The sequence below is a fragment of the Micromys minutus genome (genome assembly GCF_963924665.1).
Source record: "Micromys minutus genome assembly, chromosome: 23".
NCBI lineage: Eukaryota > Metazoa > Chordata > Mammalia > Rodentia > Muridae > Micromys > Micromys minutus.
This window is the reverse complement of record NC_137958.1, coordinates 31,731,872-31,759,591: the sequence shown is the minus strand read 5'-3', so window position 1 is coordinate 31,759,591 and position 27,720 is coordinate 31,731,872. Positions and strand designations below refer to the sequence as shown.

Sequence of the window (27,720 nt, the reverse complement as noted above, 5' to 3'; positions counted from 1 at the left end):
ACAATTTTATTCATTTCTTTCATCTGTATGATTGTATTTTCTTCTATTTCTTTATATTTATACATTTCCCCATAGAGGCCTCCATCATCTTCATAAGTTTGGGTTTAAGGTAATTTGTATGTGTGTGTGGTTTAGGTGTGATAGGATTTCCAAGGATTGCTTTAGTAGGATAGCTGGGCTCTGGTGGTGCCATATTGTCCTTGTCCTTAGTGTTCTGACTCCTACAGTCTTTACTCTGCCTTGTCTATGAGGCTTTGGGATTTCTCAGGAGAGTGCTGCAATGCAGATCTCCTCTTTAGACTCTTCTGAAACAATGTCTGGCTCTGGGTCCGTGCACCAGCTTTCATCTTTTCACCAAGGAAACCTCTCTGATAACAACTGCACAAGGCACTCATGTATGAGTAGGTCAGAATATCGCTAGGAAACATTTCACTGACTTTTTTTGTTTGTTTGTTTGTTTGTTTTTGGCCAGTTGTGTTTGGTTCTACCCTAAATATCTGGGCTATCCACTCTTTGGTTCCTGGCCATCCAGGCAATTTAGGGCATGGGTTTCCTTTCATGGAGTGGGTTTCAAGTTAAATTAAATATTAGTTGACCACTTCCACAATTTCGAAGCCACCATTGCCCCAGCAGATTTTTCAGGCAGGATGGATTGTAGGTCAAGGGTTTTGTGGCTGGATTAGTATCTATATTTCTCATTCCTTAGCTTAAGGAATACCTTCTCTCTCCAAGAGACTAGAACATAAGGGTTCTGGCTCCACAAAGACACCAACTTTCTATGTTCAGTGGGCTGATGCTAATGAGTCTATATTTATAAATGAACTCCATAGTTAATGTTGTCTCTGGAAATGCCCCCTACTCCCTGCCCCTGTCAGTTTGCAAAGATTAACATTCTGCCTTGAATTAGTAGCCTGAGTTGTTTGTTTAAGGATCGCCACAGATCCTCCTCTTGCACCCAGTCTGGCTTCAAAAGAAAGCCGGTTCATACTCTGTATCCTCAGTTACTGAGGATAATATAGTCACCATCATAGATTCCAGGAAGTTTCCACTGCACTTGGTTTCCACACAAATCTGTGCAGATGATCCACAAATTCCATCTGTCTCTTCCTGCGCTCTCTCCCTCTCTCCATCCTCACCCACTGAATCCTTCCTGCTCCTTTTTCCACCTGCCCCAAATTCACCCAAAAAATTTATTCTATCCCCTAAACTCTCTGGATCTATAAACTGGAGCTTCATTATTGTTACTTAATATCCACTTATAAATGAATACATATTATATTTGTGTTGCTTGGTCTGTGTTACCTCACAACGATTTTGTTCTAGTTGCATCCATTTGCCAGCAAATTTCATGATGCCACTTTTTTTTTTTTTTTTTAACTCCTGGGTGATATTTCATTTTGTAAATGTACCATATTTTCTTTATCAATTCTTTAGTTAAGGGGTATCTAGGTTGTTTTTAGTTTCTGGATATTGTGAATAAAGTCACAATGACCATAATTGAGCACGTGTCCTTGTGGTAGGATAGAGCATCCTTTGGTATTTGCCCAGACGTGATAGAGATGGTTTTTGACCTAGATCAATTCCACATTTGCTGAGGAATTGCCATATTGATTTTCATGAGGACTGTACAAATTAGTGCTTCCAGCATCAATGAAGGAGTGGTCCTCTTGCTCTGCATCCTCACCAGCACAAGCTGTCATTGTGTTATTGATCTTAACCATTCTGGCATATAGAAAATGGAATCTCCATGTAGTTTTGACTTGCTTTCACCTGGTAGCTAAGGATGTTGAGCATTTCAAATATTTTTTAGCCATTTGCAATTTGTTTTAGAGAATTCTGTTTATATAGGTATGCCACTTTAGTTGAATTATTTGTTTTTGTTGATATCTAATTTATTGAGTTCTTTATATACTTTTGATATTAGACATTTTAAAAATGTGAAGTTGGTAAAAAAAAAAAATCTTTTCCCATTCAGGAAACTGCCACTTTGTCTGATAGACAGTGTCCTTTGCCTTACAATAGCTTTTTTGGTTTCATGAGGTTCCATTTATTTTTTTTACATGAAACAGCATTTTTATTCTTTTCCTATATATACCATCTTAATGAGTACAGTATGCACTATTCTCATCTGACAAATAAGACACAAAGCAACATTTTCTTGATGCTCAGAGAATCAAGAGTAGTCATCTGTCTTTGGGAGGATTCAGTTTCTTACGATGTCTGTGATATTGTCCGTATGGGAACCAGCAATGCTTTGTGGTGAAGGTGTGATGAACACCTTGCTGAGTGGTTCTATCATGGATCCTGGCTTGAGATGCTTGCAGTTTCCTCCTAACTTGGTTTTCTGCATCTTCTCATGGGTTTCCCCATTATTATGCAGACTAGTTGGCTGACAGATAAGTTTGGTGTGTCCATAGGTGATGTCCACAGAAGGGATGTAGCACACTATTGTCCTGCTGTCGGATTTCAAAGTGAGCTCTACCTTGCAATTGTAGTCATCTGGAAGAGAAGAAAATGTAGATATGTGACAAGAGCTTGATAAAGCTCCATTTTGTATTGGAAAGAAATGCTTCCAGATAGTTCTGTTTGATATTGCTCATTTTACTGCCCTGACCATGATCCTTACCAAGTAATTTGAAAAACAATATTGTAAAGAGAAACTGACACTAAAACCTGTTGCTAGATACAGAGATTTTCATTCTGCTTGCTTGCTATCTTGCTTCTGAGGTTCCATTTATTAATTGTTGATCTTAGTACCAGTACAATTGGAGTTCCATTCAGGGAGTTGTCTCCTGTGCCAAAGTGTTCAAGGCTATCCCAAACTGTTTCTATCAGTTTTACTGTGTCTGGCTTTATGTTGAGATCTTTGATCCACTTGAACTTGAGTACTGTGCACTGTGAAATCTATTTGCATTCTTCCATATACACCCATCCAGTTTGACCAGATTTGACCATTTACTGAAGATACTTTCTAGTGTGAATTACTGGCTTCTTTTAAAAAGTGTGTTTGACAACTGTCCTGAGCAGCCTGATATCTGAGGGAGAACTCCATTCTCCTCCCACTTCTATCCCCACCCTTTTCAGACCTGTGGATCCTGAATAATAGAGAGGAACCTCCCTCTATTCTTCTACCACCACTCCTCCACCTTTACCAGAGCTGCTTAGTCTGAACCATAAAGGTAAGCTCTTCTTCCCCCACCCATTCTCCCTGGTTTTCGAGTCCTCTGGAGCAAGCTGAGCTGACCTGAGCATTCTGATAGAGCAGGGGAATTTCCATTCTCCCCCATCTCTCTGCCCACCATCATCAGACCTATGGATCATGAAGTATATGTAAGGGTTTGAAAATTGCTGAAGGAAGACCTTAGACTCAGACATTATGCAAAACCAAAGAGTGTCTATTCTATAAGAACAACCAGCATGTGGGGGTCAACCATTTTTCAAAATGGAGACCCCAAACAAAGGCACATAGGCTTTTGTTGTAGGGAGCTAGGGAAACTCTCTATAGAGGAATTAGGTAATCTAAACTTTCATTGGTAACTGCTAGGTTGTCACAGGAGGTCACTAGTCTACATTCCTATGTCATGAGCATTTAACCATAGTATGAGACAGGGCTGCCCAGCACAGGTGGTCTATTATAAAATATTTCCCCATATTTGTGATTATCCCCATTCTGTATTTGGGGGGGGGGTTAAGATATTGTTCTGAATTTTATGATATGTTTCTAGAGCTGGTGTCTTATGGCTTAGTTTCTGGGACTTATGGTCTGTTCCTGGAGTTGGTGGCTTACAGCCATTTTCTTTTCTTCCCCAAAATCAGGCCTGTTCCTTAAATAGAATCAAAGGGGGTCCTTATATGGAGACAAATTGGGTTTATGCTGTTCTTTCACATACAGGTAAATTTCTCTTCTCCAACTCATCTCTCTGTCTACAAGAAATGCAGGAATTGGGGATGAAACAGAGATTGAGGGAATGGCCAATCAACAGCAAACTCAACTCGAGACTTATCTCATAGGAAAGCACCAATCCCTGACACTATTAATGATTCTCTGTTATGCTTTCAGACAGAAATCTAACATAGCTGTTTTTTTGAGAGGCTCCACCCACCATCTCATGCAGACAGATGCAGACACACACTGTCAAACAGTCTATAGGATTTGAGGACTCTTATAGAAGAATAGAAAGAAGGATTGCAGTCCCAAAGGAGAAAGGAAATTCATAGGAAGACCAACAGAATCAACTAACCTGGATCCCTGAGGGTCTCAGAGACTGAATCACCAACCAAAGAACATACATGGGCTGGACCTATAGCTTCCTGTACACATGAGGCTGATGTATAGCTTGGTCTTCATGCAGGTCCTAAACAACTGGATTGGGGGCTATCCCAAAGCTATTGCCTGTACATGGAGTATGTTCGTCTGCCTGAACTGCCTTGTCTGGCTTCAGTGGGAGAAAAATCACCTAGCATTGCAGAGACTTGAAGTGCCAGGCAGAGGGGATACTCAGGGGGAGCCTCCACCTGCTCAAAGAAGGGGAGAAGTGATGGAGGAAGAGATGTTGTTGGGGGTGACTGGGAAGTGGGCAGGGAGAGGAATAAAAAGTGAATAAGTAGGGAAGACACTGTATTCTGAGGCAGCCCAGAAGACCCACTGAACTCAGAGAATTTGATAAGAACCCTCTCAAAGTCCCATTGGTTGCCGGTAGAAGCCCAGTGGACCCCGGGACCTACCACCCCCCAAAATGCTTGCCCAAATACCACTCTCTTTTCAACTGCTCCTTTCTACTGGAACAGTCTACTAGGCTACTACCATATCCTGAAGCATCCCAGGAGATCTGCTGCACTCAGCACATCTGACACCACAGGTGGGGACAACCTAGGATATCCCTACACTCGGGATACTACAGCTTAAAGGCATCCCAGGAGTTTCTCTCTACACAGGGCAACAGGGCAGCCAACACCACAGTCTGAAGAACTCCCAGGGACTCTGTAGCATGCAAAACAACTAACTTCAAAAGACTGAAAGCCTCCTTCAAGTTCTGCTAAACACTGGGAAACAGAAACCATAATCCATAGACCCCTCTGGAATACAGTTTCATAGAAGACTACTTGACTGCTCCTGTAAAGACCCAAACAGTCTGAAGCCTTCTCAGGAGATCTACTGAAGCCAGGACAATAGAAAAGCAGCTTCTCTGCCCCTCTAAAACCCTACATTTAGAAAGCCTCACAGGAAGTTGGCTACAGCCAGGGCCACAAGGCTACCAGGAGACCTAAAGCAACCCAGGGTCAAAAGAGGCAGGCTCCAGATAGAGTCAAGCACACTAGAAAACACCAGGAATGACCACATTGTGAGAGGCAAGCACAATAACATAAGCAACAGAAGCCAATATACATGGACATTATCAGAACCCAGTTCTCCCATAACAGCAAGCCCTGAATACACCATCACACCTGAACATCAGGAAGATGACCTAAGATCTGATCTCATGTAGATAATAGAGTTCTTTAAGGAAGAGATAAATAACCTGCTAAAAGAAATACAGGAAAACACAGGTAAATAAGTAGAAGAAATTGCATAAAGTGGTTCAAGACAAAAAAGTGGAAATAGAAACAATAAGGAAAACACAAATGGAGGCAAACATGGAAATGGAAAACCTATGAAAGAGGTTAGGAATTACAGATGTAAATATCACCAACAGAAACAAGAGATAGAAGAGAGAATCTCAGGTGTAGAAAATACCCTTGTAGAGATTGACACAACTGTCAGAGAAAATTCAAAGCACGCATGCGCACACATGCGCACACATGCACACACACACAAACCTCCTAACTCAAAACATTCAGGAAATTCAGGACAAAATGAGTAGACAAAATCTATGAATAATTGGACTACATACAGGAGAACAAAGATTCCTAGCTCAAAGGACCTAAAAATGTCTTCAACAAAATCATAGAAGAAAACTTCTACAATGTAAAGAAAGAGATGGTCATAAAGGTACAAGAAGTCTATAGAACACAAAACATATGTGCCTAGAAAAGAAAGTCCTCTAGTCACATAATAATCAAAACATTAAATGGACAGAATAAAAAAGAATATTAAGAGCTGTAAGGGAAAAGGGCCCAGTAACATACAAAGTTAGATCTATCAGAATTACACCAGACTTCTCAACAGAGATTATGAAAGCCAGAAGAGCCTTTTCAGAAGTCATTCATATTCTAAAAGAACATAAATGCCAGTCCAGACTACTATACCCAACAAAACTCTCAATCAGCATAGATGGCAAAACCAAAATATTCCAGGACAAAACAAAATTCAAACAGTATCTATCAATCAATTCAGCCCTACAGAGGATCCTAGAATTCAAACTCCAACACAAGGAAGGTAACTACACCAAAGAAAAACAAGATATTAAGCATCTCAGAACAAAGCCAAAAGGAGAGGACCACAAGCACATAAAACCACAAAAAAAAAAAAAAATAAATAAATAAATAAAACAGGAACCAACAGACATTTATCTTTAATATATCTCAATATTAATGAACTCAACTCACCTATAAAAAGACATAAGCTAACAGACTAGACACACAAACAAAATCCAGCAATTTCCTGGATACAAGAAACAAAGATAGATACTATCTCACAGCAAAAGGATGGAAAAAATTCTTCCAAGCAAATGGTCCCAAGAAACAAGCTGGAATTGCCATCCTAATGTCCAATAAAATAGACTTTCAAATAAAAGTTATCAAGCATGATGAAGAAGGATACTTCATATTCACAAATGGAAAATCTACCAAAAGAAAGTCTCAATTCTATGCCCCAAATGCAAGGGCACCCAAATTCATAAAAGAAACATTACTAAAGCTCAAAATACAAATTAAACCCTATACAATAGTAGTGGGAGTCTTAAACACCCAACTCTCACCAATGGGCAGGTCATTGAGACAGGCTCTAAACAGAGGTGCAGTGAAACTAACAGAGGTTATAAAGCAAATAGATGTAACAGATATCTACAAAATATTTTACCCTGAAACTAAAGAATACACCTTCTCATCAGCACCTCATGGTACCTTCTCCAAAATCAACCATATAATTGGTCACAAAACATGCCTCAACATGAAGACTGAAATAATCCCATAGCCTAAGGCTGGTCTTCAATAATAGGAAATACAACAGAAACCCCCCTATAGGTAGAAACTGAACAACTCTCTACTCAGTGATAACATGATCAGGAAAGAAATAAAGAAAAAATTAAAAACTTCCTGGAATTTAATTAAAATGTTTACACATCATACCCAAACTTACATAATACAATGAAAGCAGTGCTACGAGGAAAATTCATAGCACTAAGTGGCCCTGTAAAGAAATTCCACCTGAGAGACCTAGAACAAAAAGAATCAAACTCACTCAAGAGCAGTCGAAGGCAGAAAATAGTCCAACTCAGTGTGGAAATCAACCAAAGGAAACAGTACAAAGAATCAACAAAACCAAAAGCTTTGAGAGAATCAACAATCTAGATAAAGCCCTAGCCAAAATAATTAAAGGTCCCAAAGGCAGTATCCAAATTCACAAAATCAAAAGTAAAAAGGAAATATAACAGAAATGGAGGAAATTCAAAACATCCTCAGAACCTACTATAAAAGCCATAATCAAAAAACTGGAAAATCAAGATCAAATGGATGGTTTCCTAGACTGATACCACATACCAAAGTAAAGAACTGGTAAACAATCTAAACAGGACTGTATCCAATAAAGAAAGAGAAGAAGTCATTAAAAACCTCAAAATCAATAAAAGCCTAGGGCCAGATGGACTTAGTGCAGAATTTTACCAGACATTCAAAGACGACTTGATACCAATATTCCTCAAACTATTTCATAAAATAGAAACAGAAGGAACACCAAGTCATTCTATGATGCCACAATTATTCTGATACCTAAACCACACAAGGACTTAACCAAAAAAAAAAAAAAAAAAAAAAAAAAAAAAAAAAAAAAAAGAGAGAGAGCTTTAGACCAATCTCACTTATGAATATTGATGCAAAAATACTCAAATAAAATTTCTACAAACTGAATCCAAAAACACATCAAAACCATCGTTCACTGCCACAATCAAGTAGGCTTCATCCCAGGGATGTAAGGCTGATTCAATATGCGAAAATACATTCATGTAATCCACTATATAAACAAACTCAAAGAAAAAAAATTACATGATCATCTCCTTGGACTTGGAAGTGGCATTTGACAAAATACAACACCCCTTCATGTTAAAAGTATTGGAGAGATCAGAAATTCAAGGCCCATACCTAAACATAATAAAAGCAATTTACTGCAAACCAACAGCTAATATCAAATTAAATGGAGAAATACTTGAAACAATCCCACTAAAATCGGGGATAAGAAAAGGATGTCCACTCTCTCAATATATATTCAATATAGTACTTAAAGTGCTAGTTAGAACAGTAAGACAATAACAACAAAAATCAAAGGGATACAAATTAGAAAAGCAGAAATAAAGGTATCACATTATTTGCAAATGACATGATAGTATACATAAGGGACCACAAAAGTTCTACCAAAGAACTTCTCCAGCAAATAACCAACTCCAGCAAAGTACCTGGATATAAAATGAACTGAAATAAATCAATACCCTTCCTTTATACAAATTGTAAACAGGCTGAGAAAGAAATTAGAAAAGCAACTCCCTTCACAAAGCCTCAAATAATATAAAATATTATGGAGTAACTATAACCAAATAAGTGAAAAATCTATACCACAATAACTTCAAGTCTCTCAAGAAAAACAAATCAAAGAAGATCTCAGAAAATGGAGAGATCTCCCATGCTCATGGATTGGCAGAATTAACATAGTAAAAATGGCCATCCTACCAAAGGTAATCTAGAGATTCAGTGCAATCCCCATCAAAAAAAATCCCAACACAATTCTTCAAAGACATGAAAAGGGCAATTCCCAAGTTCATCCAGAAAGGCAAATGGCCCAGGATATTGAGAACAATTCTTAACAATAAAAGAACAGCTGGGGGAATCACCATCCCTGACCTCAAGCTCTACTAAAGAGCAATGGTGAGAAAAACTGCATGGCATTGGTACAGCATAAGACAGGTTGATCGATGGAATAGAATTGAAGACCCAGAAATAAAACCACACATACACACACTTGATTTTTGACAAAGAAACCAAAAACATGCAATGAAGAAAAGAAAGCATTGTCAATAAATAGTGCTCGTCTAACTGGCTATCTGTGTGTAGAAAAATAAAAATAGAACCGCATTTGTCACCTTGCACAAAGCTCAAGTCCAAGTGGATCAAGGACCTCAACATAAAACCAGATACTCTCAATATAATATATGAGAAAATGGGAAAGAGCCTTAAACTCATAGGCATGGGTGAAATTTCCAAAACAGAACTCCAATGGCCCATGCTCTAAGATCAAGAATTGATAAATTGGGACCTCATGGAACTGGAAAGCTTCTCTAAGGAAAGGGACATAGTCAATAAGAAAAATTGGCAACCTACACATTGGGAAAAAAAATCTTCCCTAACCCCATATCTGATAGAGGGCTAATATCCAAGATAATATAAAGAAATCAAGAAGCTAACCACCAAAAAACTAAACAACCCAATTTAAAAATGGGTATAGAATTAAACTGAGAATTTACAACAGGAATACCAATACTGTGTGGTTGTAATTGCTGATGCTCTGTAGTATATCTTGAAGTTAGGGATGATGGCATACTGCCTTAGCTTTTGCTGATTGTGCTCTTACTGTGTCCTATCAGCCTGAGTTTTGGGTAATTATAAGTTTAGGTTATGATTCCTGACTTTATCTTTGTTAGATGGATTTTCCCTCCCTTGGTTTCTGATTCCTTTCTGATCCTCTAACCTAAGTAGCCATGTGGTTTTGGTAATTGGTGAGTTTTCGGGCACTATAGGGTATCTCAGTTGGTGTTTTCTTGGTCTGAATAGTTTTGACCAAAACTATTTTGGGTTTTGGGTACAGGTGTTGCCTCTGGGTTTGTGGGAGCTGCCATAGTTATTGGAGTGTATTGGACTCTGGGGTTCTGTGTACTGGCATGGCCTTCAGTAGAGCACTGGCCTCCTGATAGGGTTGTGGGATAGAAAATTCTTAATAAAATTCTGGTACATATTAGAATTGAAGAATTTAAGATGATTATACACTATGGTCAAATTGGTTTCATTCAAGAATGCAAAGTTGGTTCCAAATAAACAAAGCAATGAATATAGTAAGTCATGTTCATAAGGTCAGGAATTACATTGTCACTTCAGTCACTACATAAAGATTGTGTGATAAAGTACATCTCTTTATGATAGAGACCCCCAAAAAGACTAGGAAGCAAAGAAACAAGCCTCAACACAGTAAAAACTGCATGTCAAACACACTGTCAACTTTACACTAAGTGTGAGAACTGAAAGCACTTTCTGTTAGACTTGAAACTAGACAAGAGTGGTTGTTCTCTCCAGGATTAGTCAGTACAGAGATCTAAGACTTGCTGAAGCAATATGACAGGAAATTCAGAAAAATGGGATGCAAACTGAAAAAGAAGTCAATTATTTCTACATTCAATCCTTAACTTAAAAGACATCAGAGATTGCATAGGAAATTCTCAGACCCCATAATCAATTTTAACGAGCAAATGGTCAAGGAAAACTGGGTTTCCTCCTGTAGAGGAATGAAACCACATTCATATTTTAGTTGCTGCACAAATACAGGCCAAGACGTTCATGACAACACAGAAAACAATCTCAAGATTTAACATACGAGAATGCATGAAGTCAAAAACCTTCTGTCCACTATCTAGCAGCACATAAAACAATCTTAATTATTAACAAATGAGAATAGAGTAAGTCAGAAAACCTTGTGCACACTATAAGTAAACAATTCCCAGAGTGAAGATTTCAGAATGCGGAGAGGCAATGTCAAGCATATTAAGATGGGAGATTAATACCAAAGATATAAAAAGAACTCAGAAGAGTTGATTACAAAATAATCATATCTACTTGGTAGATGGATTAATTAACTCAAGAGACAGTTTTAAAAATAAGAAATATAAACACCAATAAATGTCTGAAACTGTGTTTGGCATTTGTAGCTTGTTTTTAACTAAAATTGCTTTAAGGTTCTATCTCACTGCAGTCAAAATGGCTGTCATCAAGACAACAAGTGATAACAGATACTAGTAAGAATGTGCAGAAGGGGAATTAGTTTTCAAATATAGTGGTAGTACAATTTCATAAAGCCAACATTGGAGTCAGTATTAAGATTCCACAACTACCTGATGATATAGCTTCTGTTCTAGTCAGGGTTTCTATTCCTGCACAAAAATATCACTTCCAAGAAGCAAGTTGGGGAGGAAAGAGTTTATTCAGCTTACCCTTCCATATCACTGTTTATCACCAAAGAAAGTCAGGACAGGAGGCCAAGCAGGTCAGGAAGCAGGAGCTGATGCAGAGGCCATGGAGAGATGTTGCTTACTGGCTTGCTGCCCCTGGCTTGCTCAGCCTTCTTTCTTATAAAACCCAGGTCTATCTGTCCAGGAATGGTACCACCCAAAATGGGCTGGGCCCTCCCCCTTGAACACTAGTTGAGAAAATGCCTTACAGCTGGATCTCATGGAGGCATTTTCTCAACTGAGGATCCTTTCTCTGTGATAACTCCAGCTTGTGTCAAGTTGACACAAACCCAGCCAGTACAATTGACCCTTGTCAACTTGACACACAAACACATCACTATTAAGCCTCAACCCTTACTTTCTTGTTCATCACCAAGCTCTAAATAACCTTAAGAGTTCCACAGTCTTTACAAATTCTTACATATTAAAATTGCAATACCTTTAAAATATCAGACTCTTTTAAAAATCTAAGTCTTTATACAACTCAAAGCCTTAACTGTTGGCTCTGCTTCTTCCTTCAAGATGGAAAAATATCATGGCACAGTCACAAAAGCAAAATAAATCACTAACCATGCAATGTCTGGGAATCCACTTACGAACTTTTGGGCTCCTCCAAGGGCTTGGGTCACTTCTCCAGCTCTGCCCTTTGTAGCACACACCTTGTCTTCTAGACTCCAGCTGCCTGTTCTCCACTGCTGCTGCTGTTCTTGGTGGCCATCTCATGGTACTGGCATCTTCAAAACACTTCAAAACACTTCATTCCAGGCACTAATTGCAACTGAGGCTGCACCTTCACTAATGGCCTTTCATGGCCTCTTATAGTGCCAAGTCTCAGCTGCTCTCCATGACCCCTTCATTCCTTCAAAACCAGTACCACCTGGGTGACTCTTACACATTACCAAGTCCAGCCACAGCACTAGATACAACCTTGGCTATCTCTGGAACACAGCCTCTTTGTGTTCTCAGAAAACACTTTCTAGAAAATTTCACCTCAGTGATGCTGGTCTCTTCTTAATCACCACTAATTTCTTAGCTCCAGCTGACCAGCATCAATAGTCCCATTAATGCAAAGGTTTTGCTTTGGTTGTTCTGGCATTTTTGTTAATCAGTTGATTCTTCATCCACAGCTAACCAAAACCAAAGAAACTTCACAATCAAAACAGCAACAGCCCTGGTAAGAGTCATTAATCGTCCCTCTGAAACTTCACAAGCCAGGCTTCCATCCTCTGCACTTTTCTCAACATTATCCTCCAAGCTCCTACAGAACAGCCCACAGAGCTTGTAATATGCCAATAGCTCTTGTAGCTTAAAGTTCCAAAGTCCTTCCACAGTCCTCCCCAAAACATGGTCAGGTTTTCGCAAGAATACCCAACTCCTAGCACCAATTTGTCTTAGTCAGGGTTTTTATTCCTGCGCAATCATCATGACCAAGAAGCAAGTTTTGGAGAAAAGGATTTATTCAGCTTACACTTCCACATTGCTGTTTATCCAAGAGGAAGTCAAGACTAGAAGCAAAGCAGGTCAGGAAGCAGGAGCTGATGCAGAGGCCATGGAGGGATGCCATTTACTGGCTTGCTTCCCCTGGCTTGCTCAGCTTGCTTTCTTATAGAATCCAGTTCTACCAGCCCAGGGATGGCACCACCCACAATGGGCTGGACCCTCCCCCTTTTATCCATAGTTGAGAAAATGACTTACACCTGGATCTCATGGAGGCTTTTTCTCAGCTGAGGCTCCTTTCTCTGTGATAAATCTAGCTTGTGTCAAGTTGACACAAAACTAGCCAGTACAGCTACCATCTGACTCATCTCTAGCATGCTGTATACATGCCTAAAACAGCATATCATATATATTCTTGCAATTCATCTTTTGGAAACCAGCCTATGTCTCTCAGTAGGTGACACAATATTCAGGAAATGGAACTGAAGAGACTAAGCTCAGAGCCAAGGTCGTCTGCAAACTGACAGCTTGGGAGACTAGGTCTAGTTCCAGAAGTAAGAACTCAGATCCAGGAACCTGGGTCAGCCAAGTATAGTTGTGAACAGCCAATCTGAGGATACCTTGTCATTTGGTCTGAAGTAAACATAGGTAGCTAGAAGTCTCCAGAGACTAATCAATTGTAGAGTCAGACCCTAGAGATAAAGCTAACCAATCGAGGTAAAGGAGTACATACCCCTCCGTTGAATCCCCCTGACAATAAAAGCTGGGCCTGTGAGCCCACTAGTTGTCTCCATCCCAAATGGGGAGACCCCTTCATGAAGGATTTGTAGTGAATAAACACTCTTTGCTTTTATGTACTATATGAGTTTGTAGTATCATTGTCCGGCCATCTTGGACCCTAACAAAACTAGCCTATGTCTGTCAGTAGATGAATGGGTGATGAAAATGTTGTACAGGTATGTTTTATGCAGCCAGAAAGAGAAATGAGATCATGATATTTATAAGAAAATAGATGAAACTGCAATCCCTACATGAGGAGACACAAGTCAAACTCTGAGGGGTGAAAATTTCCCTTCTATGGCAAAGCTTATTTAAAAATTCTGTGTGCGATTGGGAGAGGAAGCACCTTCATGGAAGCAAGTGGAGGGGGAGGGCAGATGGGAATGGGGGGAAGGGGATAACATTTGAAATGTAAATACAGAGAATATCCAATAAGAAATTAAATTTTTAAAAATTCTATGTGCTCATATAATGGATCATAAAATAAAAATATAGACAGATTTTAATGAGGTTGTTAAAGAAACCCATGGCTGCAAAACAACACAAAAAAGTGGAAAATCTCTAAGGAGAATATGAAATGAGAAAAGGAACAAATGTAATAAGGCTGTAGCATCCCTGGAGATTTTCTGGGCATTAGAAAATAATAAAAACTTGTCAATATATCATAAGCACTTTCATAGTAATGCATAAAAAATGTAGGTGGTGCTGCTCTAGTTCTAGAAAATCCAACTGATCAAAACTGACAGAAAAAGCAGATGTGTAAATAGGTCTATAAGGATCAACTGTTCCCAGTTCCAGTATTGTCAACTTAAATGATAAATAGCATAAATCACTCATGTGAAACCACCCCGTGATAAAAACTTCAGTTCTATTGTGTACATAAAGTTATGTTTTGAAAAGCAAATGAGAATGTTGACAGGGAAGAGAAAGCTCAGTTAATAAAGTACTTACTGTGAAAGCATAAAGACATATGTTTGGTCCCTAGTACCCAAGGTGCTATCTACTTGGGTAATCCCAGTGTTGGTGTAGCGGTGACAGGAAGCTCTTTGGCACTTATGGAGCAGATAACATAGGAGAAAAGGGTTCTCAAACAACAACAACAACCACCACAACAACAACCAAGATGGGTGACTCCTGAAGAATGACTCCTGGGGTTGACATCCTATATCTACATGCATTCAGAGAGAGATCCAGACAGTGGGTGGAGAGCTGAGGTTCAGCAGAATAAGGAAAATTGGGGGGAAGGGAAAGGGAGGGAAGGGGCAAAAAAAAAAAAAAAAACTGTACTGTTTCATATGCCTTTTCAGTAGGAGCGGTTATGGGAGAAAGAAAGCACACGGGATCCGAGGCAGTCACTGCAGCTCCAAGAGTAGACATTGGCAAGTAATCTTTGGGGCCAACCAATAATACTGATCATGTTAAAATCCAAATCACCATAGCATGTAACTCATTGTGTGAGACAGACTCGGGTTTTCCATGAAGAGTGACAGAGAGGGATTGAAGCATTGGTTGGTAACAGGTCTGCCACACAAGCTTGAGGATCCAAGTTTATACCCCCAGAATCTCAGAGTGCTGGGTGTGGTAGCATGGGCCTGAAGCTCAGGCACTATGGAGAGCAGAACAGACAGATATGTTAAGCTCCTTGGCCTAGACTAACTGAACTGATGAGCAGCCAATTTAGTAAGAAACACTGTCTTTAAAGCAAGAAAGAAAGTATAGCATAGTTAGCATTTTACTGATCCCTTACCTCCCAACATATAAGCACATATACAAACACCTACAAGCATAGGCTCACACACCCACACTAGTGAGTATATAGACCACTCCCACAAACACACACACATCTGTATTTTTTTCCTTTCTGTTCCTAGGCTTTTATATGTAGAAGAAAAAAGGCACCAAAGGGGTTGGAAATAACTCTCCATGAGGAACTACAGTGCCATAGTACTAAACTTGGGGATCCTAGAGGGCATGCCTATGGCACAGCAGTAGTTGTGGTTTTTGGCTTCCAGATACATGGGAATCCTGCCCGTTGTCTGAGCCTAACTTTTCATCTTTTCTGTCAACTCTGTGAAACACATAGTAATAGTGTAATGAATTTCTTTTCTGGTTAGTTTAGCCAGAGTTCAGGGGGAGTCCTTATGCATTCATTCCTCACTACTCTGCAGGGAAAATGTTGAGAGCCAGCTAGCTCTACTCATGGTCAACTGAGGCAGGGACTACCTTCTAGAAACCCTCATTAATTGTGTTAGTTTCTGCCTCTCCTCATCCATTGCCTTCTGAAGGTTCTATTGTTTCCTTTCACCTTGAGCCTTTCCACTGTTGCCAGTCTCCCATTCTCATTCTGGAAGACTGTAAAAGTTACAGCTTCCTGAACACACAATTGCTGACAGTTGTTAGAATAATCTGTGCAAGGCAATACTCTTTCCCCATCACGACTGACAGTTGCTCTCTCAGTTGAGACTGGAGCCTGGCAACATGTAAAGGGTCATTTACATTTCTGTTTCGAAGGCACAGCCAATCAATAGTACAAGAATGACAACGTTTGAGTCACCACCCAGTCCTGTGGGAGTGGGCACAGGAGATCTTACTAGGAGGGGTATGATGTTTCTCCATGGTGCAGTGGTTACAGTAATGCATGGCAATCTTAAATGCAACTACAATACCTGCCCTGGTTTTATTGACTCTGCCTGTTATAACAACACTTCAAGGATCCCACGGTTTCTCTATGTAAAAGATTATAAGGACTGAGAAAATTCAGTGTGTATCACAAGGACTCAGTGTGGCTTCTCCCAGGCTTCCTCTCATTAATGAAGCCAGAGGTCTCCATACACTGAATTTTACTGGCTCTGAGCTCATCCCCTGCTGAGACACAATGTGTTCCCCTATGGCACTCAGCTGAAGCAGTGCCAAGCTTTACAAGGTCAATTCCAAATCTAACTTCTCTGGTCATCTAAAATCCCAGACTCCTACATAGTCCTCCCAAGGACATATTCATGTAACATCCCTTTCTGCTTCTGCATAGAAACACCCCAAGTCACTGTCCTACACCAGACACTTCTACCAGCCATGCCTTCTTTTTTCTCATGACTCTGTCTGAGGATTTGATGATAGACACATAAAAAGTCATTTGCTATAACATGACACTTCATGATACTCAGAATTTAAAATTCCATGATCTTTATTAGGTTAAGCAGTTAAGCTTTTACTTACTTCATGGTCCTTGGCAAACTCTTTCATGAACTTCATGTTAATGAAGAACACACACACACATGTGTGTGTGTGTGTGTGTGTGTGTGTGTGTTTGAGCAACAAAGACTTTACCCACTGAGATATCTATCTTATCTGAGTTTTATGTTTTAAGCTACCATGTAGTAAGATCATGTATAATTTGTTTTGTGTTTGTGTGTGTGTGTGTGTGTGTCTGGCTTGTTTCACTTAATACAATGTCTACTAGGTTTATTCATGTCAAAAGGCATGATTCTCTTGTTTTTCATCCTGAATGCTATCCATGCTGCCCCCTCTCAGTGCACGTCTGTGTGTGTGTGTATTTGTGTGTCTCTGTGTGTGTTTGTATGTGTGATTATGTTTATTTTTATTCATTGATGGTAATGTGAGTTCCTTCCTGGCCTTTAACTATCTTGTAAAATTCTTCAGGAAACATGGGAATGCAGACAGTGTTTTCAATTCATTTGAAAAATATTCTTGAATTAGTTTTTCTAAACCATGGTGCCTGCTTCTGTCTCATTTCATAATTTAAGATTAAGGACATGGACAACTACAGTACTGCCAAAGCCTCGTCCCCAGCTTGCCAGTTCTCCCTTTGCCTTCTGTATGACAGGGCCTTCCTCTGCAGAGAAAGTTCTGAGAGTGTGACTAACAGTGTAAGAGACTTATGGCACCTGGCTTACATGCATTTCCCTGAAGGAAAAAGGTCCGTGTATCAGTGCTTTATTGGAAGATGGACCTAGGCAATGAGGATGGACAAAAATGATGGCAAAATAAAAATATAAACCAAAAAGAAAAAAAAGAAAGAAATTGGGAACCTTTCTATGTGAATGCTTGCACAATTCTATGGAATCACCTGAGATACTGAGTTCATTTTTTTAAACCTTAAAACTTGAAAATTTTATCCAATCAGAATGATATTTAAAGATCAGAGGCAACTTGAAATATACCAATAAATGTCTAAACAAACTATAGCCGGTCAATCCTACAAAATAAAATATAGTGCATTCCATGCTATGGGACACTACTCATTAACACAAGGAAACAAAGTATTCGTGTATATAACGACAATGACATAGCAGAGTCTCTGTACAAATACTGAGTGGGAAAAGTGTCAAACACTTATAAGTGAATTTCTATAAATGAAGACGAATGGATATTGGGAAGTAGGAAGGGCAGATGGGAGAGAAAACAACGGTATGGCTACAAGAAAGGAGCAGAAGGGATCTGTGTGATGGTGGAAATGCTCTATAACCTGCAGTTATTGATATCAGCACTTTCACTGAGATTCAGTAATATGAAAAATGCTACTTTTGGGGGATAAAGAGTACACAAGGTGTCCTCCCTTTCTTTCTCCCTCCCCTCCCTTTCTTTTCCTCCCCTTTCCCTCTCTTTTTTTCCCTTGTCTCCCTTATACCTCTACATTTCTTACAACCACATGTGAATCTACAATTCTCTCAAAATAAAAAGTATAATTTAAAAATAAATAAAAATGCCTTTCTCAGCACTAGTGTCATTATTATTATTTGGTATCACATGTCATATCTAAAGTATAACCCATAATTTTTCTTCTCCCTGTCTCTCACTCTATCAAACCTGTGATATCACCTCCAGTAATTGATGGGCCACTGGATTGCACTTAACTCCAAGAATGTTCCCTTTGTTGCGAGCAGCCTCCCTTTGTGATGGACCAGTTTTAGAATTTCCTACCAGGAGTCTATTTCCAGGGATCACATGGGCACTGTAAGCTTGTTGGCCAATATGTGGAGTCTGAGACAAAGTTTAACTGCCAACACCTTTTGAACTATTAAAGCATACAATACTTACTAAAGAGTATTCAGCAAAGCTATGACATGATCACTGAGCAAATAAAGATAATTATTGTAAAAGTGCAAGCCAGGTTGATTGCTACTCTAGATAGATAGTAATATAATCATTTGGGAATAAAATGATGCATCTCGAATCCCCATCCCTGATGATTTAACTAAACACTAATCTAAGTACTGATAGGAAAAGACTTTACAAACATAAGTAAAATTATAGTAGTCAGCTAATTTTAAAATGAGATGATTATCATATTACAACATATTGTATCAAGCTATATCACATCAGCCAACTGAGCCCATTCTTACATGCACATGTAGAAATGGAAAACTTTCCATGGTGAAGGCTTGAAGAAAGAGCTTAGGGGAAATTGGCAAAAGAGGAAGACAATGAGATCCCTAATATGAAAACAATTTAACCGTCTCCTGCTTCCTGTGAGGTATAAGGACGAGTAGACAAATACAGAGACAAATAAGGGGCTACTTCTGTTGATATCAATCTGGGATGTGGGAAATTCAATACAGTGCCCACAATGAACAGGACTCTTCCACCCACCCAAATAGTTGGAATGAGAGTCTTCCTAAGCCATTCTCAAGACATCAACTGCCTGTGAACTCTGTCTAGACTTGTACCCTACAGAGGTCGAGATAATAAATAAACTGAAAAAAATCACATGATCATCTCATTAGACACTGAAAAAACCTTTGACAAAATTCTACACTCCTTTATGTTAAGTGTCTTAGAGAGATCAGGGATACAAGACACAATCCTAAACACAATAAAGGCAATATACACCAAACCAATAACCAGCATCAAAATGAATGGAGAGACACCTAAAACAATTCCACTAAAGTAACGGAGAATACAAGGATGTCCAGTCTCTTCACATCTATGTAATAGAGCAGTTAAACTTCTTCCTAGAGTAATAAGACAACTAAAGGATATCAAAGGGATACAAATTGAAAAAGAAATCAAACGTATCTTTATTTACAAAGGATATGATAGTATACATAGTGACCTACAAAATTCTACTAGAGAATTCCTACAGCTGGTAAACACCTTCAGCAAAGTATCTGAATACAAAATTAACTCAAAATAATCAGTAGTAGTCCTTCATACAAATAATAAAGGGGTTGTAGAAAAATGAGGGAAACAAGACCCTTTATGATAGCCACAAATGATATAAAATACCTTGGTGTAACTCTAACCAAGCAAGTGAAAGACCTGTATCAAAAGGACTTCAAGTCTTTGAAGAAAAAAAAAAAAAAAAAAAAAAAAAAAACAGAAGATATCAGAAGATTAAAAAGATCCCCCATGCTTATGAATTGGTAGGATTAACATACTAAAAATGGCGATCTTACCGAAAGCAATCTACAGATTCAATGCAATTCCCATTAAATTTCCAATACAATTCTTTGCAGACCTTGAGATAACAATAGTGAAATTCATATGAAAAAACAAACAAAAACCAGAATAATTAAAATAATCCCATATAATAATTTTTTTTAAAAAAGCTTTTGGAAGTATCACCATCCTTGACTTCAAGCTGTACTATAGAACAACATAATTAAAACCACATGATATTGACATAAAAACAGACAGAATGAATAATGGAATCAAATTTAAGTTCCAGAAGTAAACCCATACAACTATGAGCACCTGTTTATGGACAAAGAAGTGGAAACTATAAAAAACAAGGAGGAAAAAGAATGTATCTTCAACAAATGGTGCTGAACTAACTACATGTCTGCATGCAGAATACAAATAGATGACCCAACATAAAATGCAAGTCCAAGGAGATCAATGGTTTCAACATAAAATAGGATACATTAAATCTGATGGGAGAGAAAGTGGATAATGACCTTGGTCGTATGGCACTGGAGACAATTCCTGAGCAAATCATTAACAGCTCAAGCACTAAGTTCAACAACTTGTAAATGGTATCTACCTTATGACACTGAAAAGATATTCACCAACCCTATATCTGACAGAAGGCTGATATCTAAAATATAAAAAGAACTTGGAGAAACTAGACATCATCCAACCAAATAGTCCAATTTTAAAATGGGGTACAGATCTAAAGAGAATTGTTAAGAGGGGAATCTCTAATTGCTGAGAAGCACTTGAAGAAATGTTCAGTCAGCAGGAAAATGTAAATTAAAATATCTATGAAATTCTATCTTACAACCATCAGAATGAAAAAGGTAAAACACTCAGGTGATAGCACATGTTGGTGAGGATGTGAAGCAAGGGAGCACTACTCCGCTGCTGGTGTGAGTCCAAATGTGTACATCTACTTTAGAAACCAATTTGACAGCTTCTCAGAAAATTGGAAATAATTCTACCCCAAGACGTGACCATGCCATTCCTGGAATATACCCAAAAGCTGTTCCACTATACCACAAGGACACTTGTTCACCTATGTTCCTGCAGCTTCTTTTGTAATAGCTAGAAACTGGGAACAACATAGATGTCCCTCAACTGAGGAAAGGATAAAAAATATGGCTCATTTACACAGTGGAATACTATGTAGATATTAAAAACAAAGACACCATGAAATTGTCAGGCAAAGTGTGGATTTAGAAAAGCTCATTCTGAGTGAGCTAACCCAGACCCAGAAAGATAAACATGGTATGTACTTTCTTATAAGTGAATATTAGCCATAACGTACAGGATGACCATATTATAATCAACAGACCCAAAGAAGACAACTAACAAAGATGCTCAAGAATCTCACTGAGAAGGGGAAATAGAATATACCTGGGGAGGTGTTGAATGGAGGGAGGGAACTGGGTGAAGGAGGAGTTGGGGGAAGCAGGAGATACCAAGTGGGGGGAGAGAAAACTGGAATGGATGAGGTAGGGCATCTCTGGGACAAGCTAGAGACCTAGTAAAATGAAAATTTTCAAGAATTTATGAGGGTGACCCTAGCTAAGATTCCTAGCAATGGGAAATATAGAACCTGAACTGTCCATCTCCTCAAGAAAAAAAACTTCAAATAGGACTGGGACACTAACCCAACCACAAAACCTTAGACTCACAATTTCTCCTGATAGAAAGTTGTGCAGGGGTAAAGATGGAGCAGAAATGGAAGGAATGCCAACTGATGACTGTCCCAGCTTGAGGCACATTCCATGATAGAGGACCCAACCCTGACACTATTACTGATATCCTTCTCTACTAGCGGACAGGAGCCTAGCATAACTGTCATCACCAGTAGCTGATGAAACAGATGCTGAGGCCCACAGCCAAAGGATGTAAAAACTTCTGGTTTGTTTGGAAAGTCAATTATATCAAATGATGTTTTGCTGGGGTACATAGACCAAATGATGTTCTGCTAAAGCAGACACATGAAAGATTGTTGTGCTGAAACAGGCACAGGTCAAAGGATGGTTTTCTAAAGCAGACACATGAAAGGACACATGATGAAAAAATGTTAATAAGACAGTGGGAGCTTTAGCATTGGTTTGCTTTGCTATGCCTCTCTATTCTTCATGAACGAAGCATGTACTGGTTAGCCTTACATTGCATTTGCTGAGCTCCACTAGTGGTGATGCCAGAGAGAAACTCACCAAAGAACTTCTTTTGAGGTTCCTGTGGGTGGGCACTTGCTGCTTCCAACGCCATGGACCAGTTGGCGAGCTTTGCAGCTTCTTCAGAATTGAACTGCAGCTGCTGGTTCACATATGGTGTCTGGCTAGTGAGAGCACTGAACCACTGCTGCTGATTTGTCTTTGGTGTTTGCCAGGGGGTTGAACTGCTGATATCCTGATAGAGAAGATTGAGCTCGCCCCAAAGAACATCCCCCTCCAATATTTCTAAACAGGTCGATTTCCTGTTACCTAATAACGTTTCTCTTTCACTACCCCTGGTGAGTGGTAGGCTAGAGGAGAGGTTAAACATTTATTAAAGTAGGTTGGAAAGAATTTATGTCTACACCCAAACATTAGATGGAGCTTAGAGAATTCGCTGGAAGAGAGGGATGAAGGATTTAAGAACTCAGAGAGGTTAAGAACACCACAGGAAAACCCACAGAATCTACTAACCCCTGGCTTTTGGAGGTGCATAGAGACTGAACTACCAACCAGAAAGCATGTATGGGAAGGACCTAGTCCCTCTGCATATATGTAACAGTTGTATAGTTAGGTCTTCATGAGGGACTCCTAACAACAGGAGCAGGGGTTGACTCTGACTTTGGCTGCTTTTGGATTCCTTTCTCCTAACTGGGCTACCTTGCCTAGCTACAACAGGGAGAAGATGTGCCTAGTCATATTTGGTGTTTGCTATGGGGACTGAACTGCTGATATTCTGACAATGAAGGTATAGGCAACTCCGTATGACAATCCATAGGAGGTCTCCCGTTTTTTTGGGGGGGCTTTTTGATTAGAAAGTGAGAACAGGAGGATGAGGAGGAGCGGAGGTGAGGGGGGCGGACTTGGAGAGAAAAGACTGGGATGTAAAGTAAAAAGATTAACTAATAAAAAGTAATCCTAAAGACAAAGAGATGGCATTGTTGTAAGCCACTGGAGGCTATGGCAAGCTCTTGTACCTGGAGTAGCAGTGAATGTGGCTTGTCTGCACAGCAGCTCAGGACTGTCTGCTTAGGGGAAAGGAAGACACACTTACCCACCAACTCTAGTCTCCCACAGCACTTGCATTCCCACTGGACAGTAGCTGTCAACACTGACTATCTTTCCCACTGCTGTAACAAAATCCATGACGAGCGGCTTTAATGATTGGAAAGTTAACCAGGGCTCATTGTTTCTGAGTTTTCAGTCCATCATTCTGGAGCTCATAGCAGACAAGAAGGATGGAGAGGTAGTTTGCAGGTTGGCAGAAAAGGAAGCAGAGACTGACTGGAAGATGCCAGAGATAATTGACCCTAGAGACCTAGTAGCTCAGGTGACATGCTTTTTCTAGTTAATGGCACCTCTCAAAGCCTTTAGAGTCTCCCAAAACAGCACGATTAGGTGAAGAGGAAAGAGGAGGAGGAGGAGGAAGAGGAGAAGGAGGAGGAGGAGGAGGAGGAGAAGTGAGAAACAGAGAGTGTGCGTGTGTTTATAGTCACCCTGACAAGTCCAGAGTTCCCGGAAAAATTGTTCCGGCAGTTTGAATCCCAAAGTATTTCTAATTTATCTTTTTTGGGGAGGGACTTTTATTTATTGCCTTCAGTACAGAAGATTAGTATTTAGAGGGTAATCTGCTTTAGTTTTAAAAAAATTGACTGACTTAAATGCCAGTCTCCCAAAAAAAGATGATAACTGAAGAGAAATCTGTAGCAATCTAGAGTAATGTTTGACAATTGGTCTGAGCACTACCTTCTGGGAGAGGTAACACACAGTTAAATAACTCACTGTCTCACATTCTCTAGCTGTACATCCACAGGCGACTTCCCCTCTGTTTCCCATAGCAATGAATCAATAGAGTCTTAACACAGGAAACGGATGTGTGTGAGGAGCAGTCCAGGCAAGGTGATACAGACTGCAGACATAAAAGTCTGCCAGACCACAGGGTAGTTCTCATGTTCATGCTATTAAAGCAAAGTCAAGGAAGGATGAGGGGAACCTCTTTCTTTTTCTGGATACATATCCAGGGTGCAGCCAGCTGTGACTGCCGTTTGCACACAGGAATCCTATGTGCCAGGAGCTATCGCAAAGAGGTGATTCAGTTCAGGTTAGCAAGGACAAGGAAGCAGGAGGTGGCTTGAATGGCAGTCAAGGGTTGTTAAGGTTAATGGTGGAACATGCAGAGAAGATTCCTGAGCAAAAAAAATAGAAGGATATGAAGCCCTTATGAGATGGTTTTCAGGTACATGTGTGCATTTTCTCTCTACATCCCACATCATTTCATGAATGTCTGAACAGAATCATCTGAGTTCTTACGCAGTCCACGACTTTTTCTACCCTGATTCTCAGTATTCTCTTGTCTTTTTGCTTTGACACACCTAACATGTGCGGTCTGGGTCCAGACATCTGGAAGTCCCCATCTTAAAGAACCCCCTCCCTCACTGTGAGGCAGGTTATTCTGTACTGAATGGTGATGGGGAGAACTCAGTGCCTCCCCTCCCCAACCCTGTGTTCATTGGAAGCACGACCTGACAAGTATACAAGCCACCAAGTATTCCTTACCTTTTATCTACATTCAACACCTTCAAGCTGGAAAATCTTACATCAAGTTTCTGAGCTTTCTTTGCTTTTCTTCTCCAAACTATACATATGATTATAATAAAAGTTCTAGTTATACTGAATTATAGCTTGATTTAAATAGTAATGTACCAATAATAATACTAGACACAGTGTAACACTACCACCACCACCAACACCACCAACACCACCTCCACCACTACCACCACCACCACCTCCACCACTACCACCTCCACCACCACCACCACCTCCACCACTACCACCACCATCACCACCACCACCACCACCACCTCCACCACCACCACCACCACCTCCACCACTACCACCACCACCACCTCCACCACCACCTCCACCACTACCACCACCATCACCACCACCACCACCACCACCACCTCCACCACCATCACCACCTCCACCACCACTACCACCACCATCACCACCACCATCACCACCACCACCACCACCACCTCCACCACTACCACCAACATCACCACCACCATCACCACCACCACCACCACCACCACCACCACCACCTCCACCACTACCACCACCACTACCACCACCACCACCTCCACCACCACCACCACCTCCACCACCACCACCACCACCTCCACCACTACCACCACCATCACCACCACCACCTCCACCACCACCACCTCCACCACCACCACCACCTCCACCACCACCACCACCTCCACCACCACCACCACTACCACCACCACCACCTCCACCACTACCACCACCACCACCTCCACCACCACCACCACCACCACCATCATCACCACCATCACCACCACCACCACCACCACCACCACCACCTCTACCACTCCCACCACCACCACCTCCACCACCACTTTAAATTTTTACCCTCCTTCTCCTCTTACTCCTTTTTCATCTGCACATGCACACAAATAAATAAATGCATCCTCTAGGAATACATGATATAGAGACAATGAGTAACAGCTTGTATGGTATCTAAATGAAACAATGTGTCAAAGTAATATGTACTAGCATTTGCATATGCATAATATGACTGCAGGGAAGATTCGAAAGAAGCTAACAATAGTTGCTCTTCTGTGTGCGGCACAAAAACTTGGCAGAAATGATACTGATAAGAAAGAAAGAGATTTTACTATTTATTTGTGATTTTGGAACTATTTCAATGTATTATTTGTTTAAGAAAAATAGGAAACACCATACATGTAGAAGAAAGGGAATGCCTCCAAAAGATCATGGAGCTAAGAATCTCCAAACAAACATGGGAGAGTCCTGACTCTGAAAACGAGATTGTATAAAGTGGTCCTCCAGCTGATCACTGGCCTCTGGAAGGAATGTCTGAACGACTTGGCTCAGGACAATTGTGGCACCTGCAGGACAAACTGAGAATATGTTGGTTTGCTTGTCTTTCCTGGGCAGAATTCCAAATTCAGAATAGTGGGGCATGATTTAAAATGGGTGATTGTGGACTCTGCATTTGTCTTTGGGTTTTTATCTAATTCTGTGAAGAGACATTCATGACTATGGGAACTCTGATAAGGCAAATTATTTAATTGGGGTTGGCTTACAGTTTCAGAGGTTTAGTCCATTATCATCATGGCAAGAAGCCGGCAGCATCCAGGCAGGCATGGTTCTAAAAAAGAAGCTGAACATTCTACATCTTAATTCAAAGGTAGCAGGAACAGAACTGTGTGCCACTGAGCCTGATCTTAGGCATTGAGACCTCAAAGCACACCCCTGCAGTGACACACTTTCTCCAACAATGCCACATCTACTCTAACATGGCTACACTTACTCCGAAAGAGTAAGAAAACATTGACACAATAGTCAGAGGAAATTCAAAGCCAAAAAACTCTTAGCCTAAAACATCCAGGATATCCAGGATATAATGAGAAAACCAAACCTAAAGATAATAGGAGTAGAAGATGGCAAAGACTCCCAACTAGAAAGCACAGTAAATATCTTCAGCAAAATCATGGAAGAAAACTTCCCTACCCTTAAGAATGAGATGACCACAAACATACAAGAAGCCTACAGAACTCCAAATAGATTGGACCAGAAAAGAAACTCCCCTTGACACATAATAGTCAAAACACGGAACGGTCAAAACAAAGGAAGAATCCTAAAAGCAGTAAAGGAAAAAGGACAAGTAACATATAAAGACAGACAGATCAGATTTACACCAGACTTCTCAGCAGAGACTATGAAAGCTAGAAGATCCTGAACCGACATCAAACAGACCCTAAAAGAACACAAATGCCAGCCCAGGTTACTATATCCAACAAAAGTCTCAGTTACCATAGATGGAGAAAACAAGATATTCCACGACAAAGCAAGTGTACACAGTATCTGTCCACAAATCCAGCCCTACAAATGACAATAGATAGAAAAATCCAGCACAAAAAGGGAAACTGTACCCAAGGAAAAGCAAAAAGATAATCATGCAAGAAAATCAAAAGAAGAAAAGCACACAAACATAAGTCTACCTTTACAACAAAAGTAACAGGAAACAACAATCACTATTTCTTAATATCTCTTAAGATAAATGGTCTTAATTCCCCAATAAAAAGACATAGGCTATCAGACTGGATACATAAACAGAATCCAGCATTTTGCTGCATATAGGAAACTCATCTCAGAGACAAAGACAGACACTATCTCGGAGTAAAAGGCTGGGAAAAAACCTTCCAAGCAAATGGTTCCAGGAAACAAGCTAGAGTAGCTATCCTAATATTGAATAAAATAGATTTTCAACCAAAAGTTATCAAAAATGATAAGGAAGGACACTTTTTACTCATCACAGAAAAAAATATGTCAAGATGAACTCTCAATCTTGAACATCTATGATCCAAATACAAGGGCACACACACTCATAAAAGAAATTCTACTAA

At 39.9% G+C, this 27,720-nt stretch overlaps 1 pseudogene across 1 annotated transcript; it reads right to left on the bottom strand.

The window, feature by feature from the left end:
* Window positions 1–2,183: 2,183 nt before the first annotated feature.
* LOC308435759 (large ribosomal subunit protein mL42-like) lies at window positions 2,184–24,640 on the bottom strand (annotated as a pseudogene). The gene is made up of 3 exons: window positions 24,572–24,640; window positions 22,262–22,457; window positions 2,184–2,595 (listed from the first exon to the last, which is right to left on the bottom strand). The product of its transcript is annotated as a large ribosomal subunit protein mL42-like (transcript).
* Between the last annotated feature and the right edge of the window lie 3,080 nt (window positions 24,641–27,720).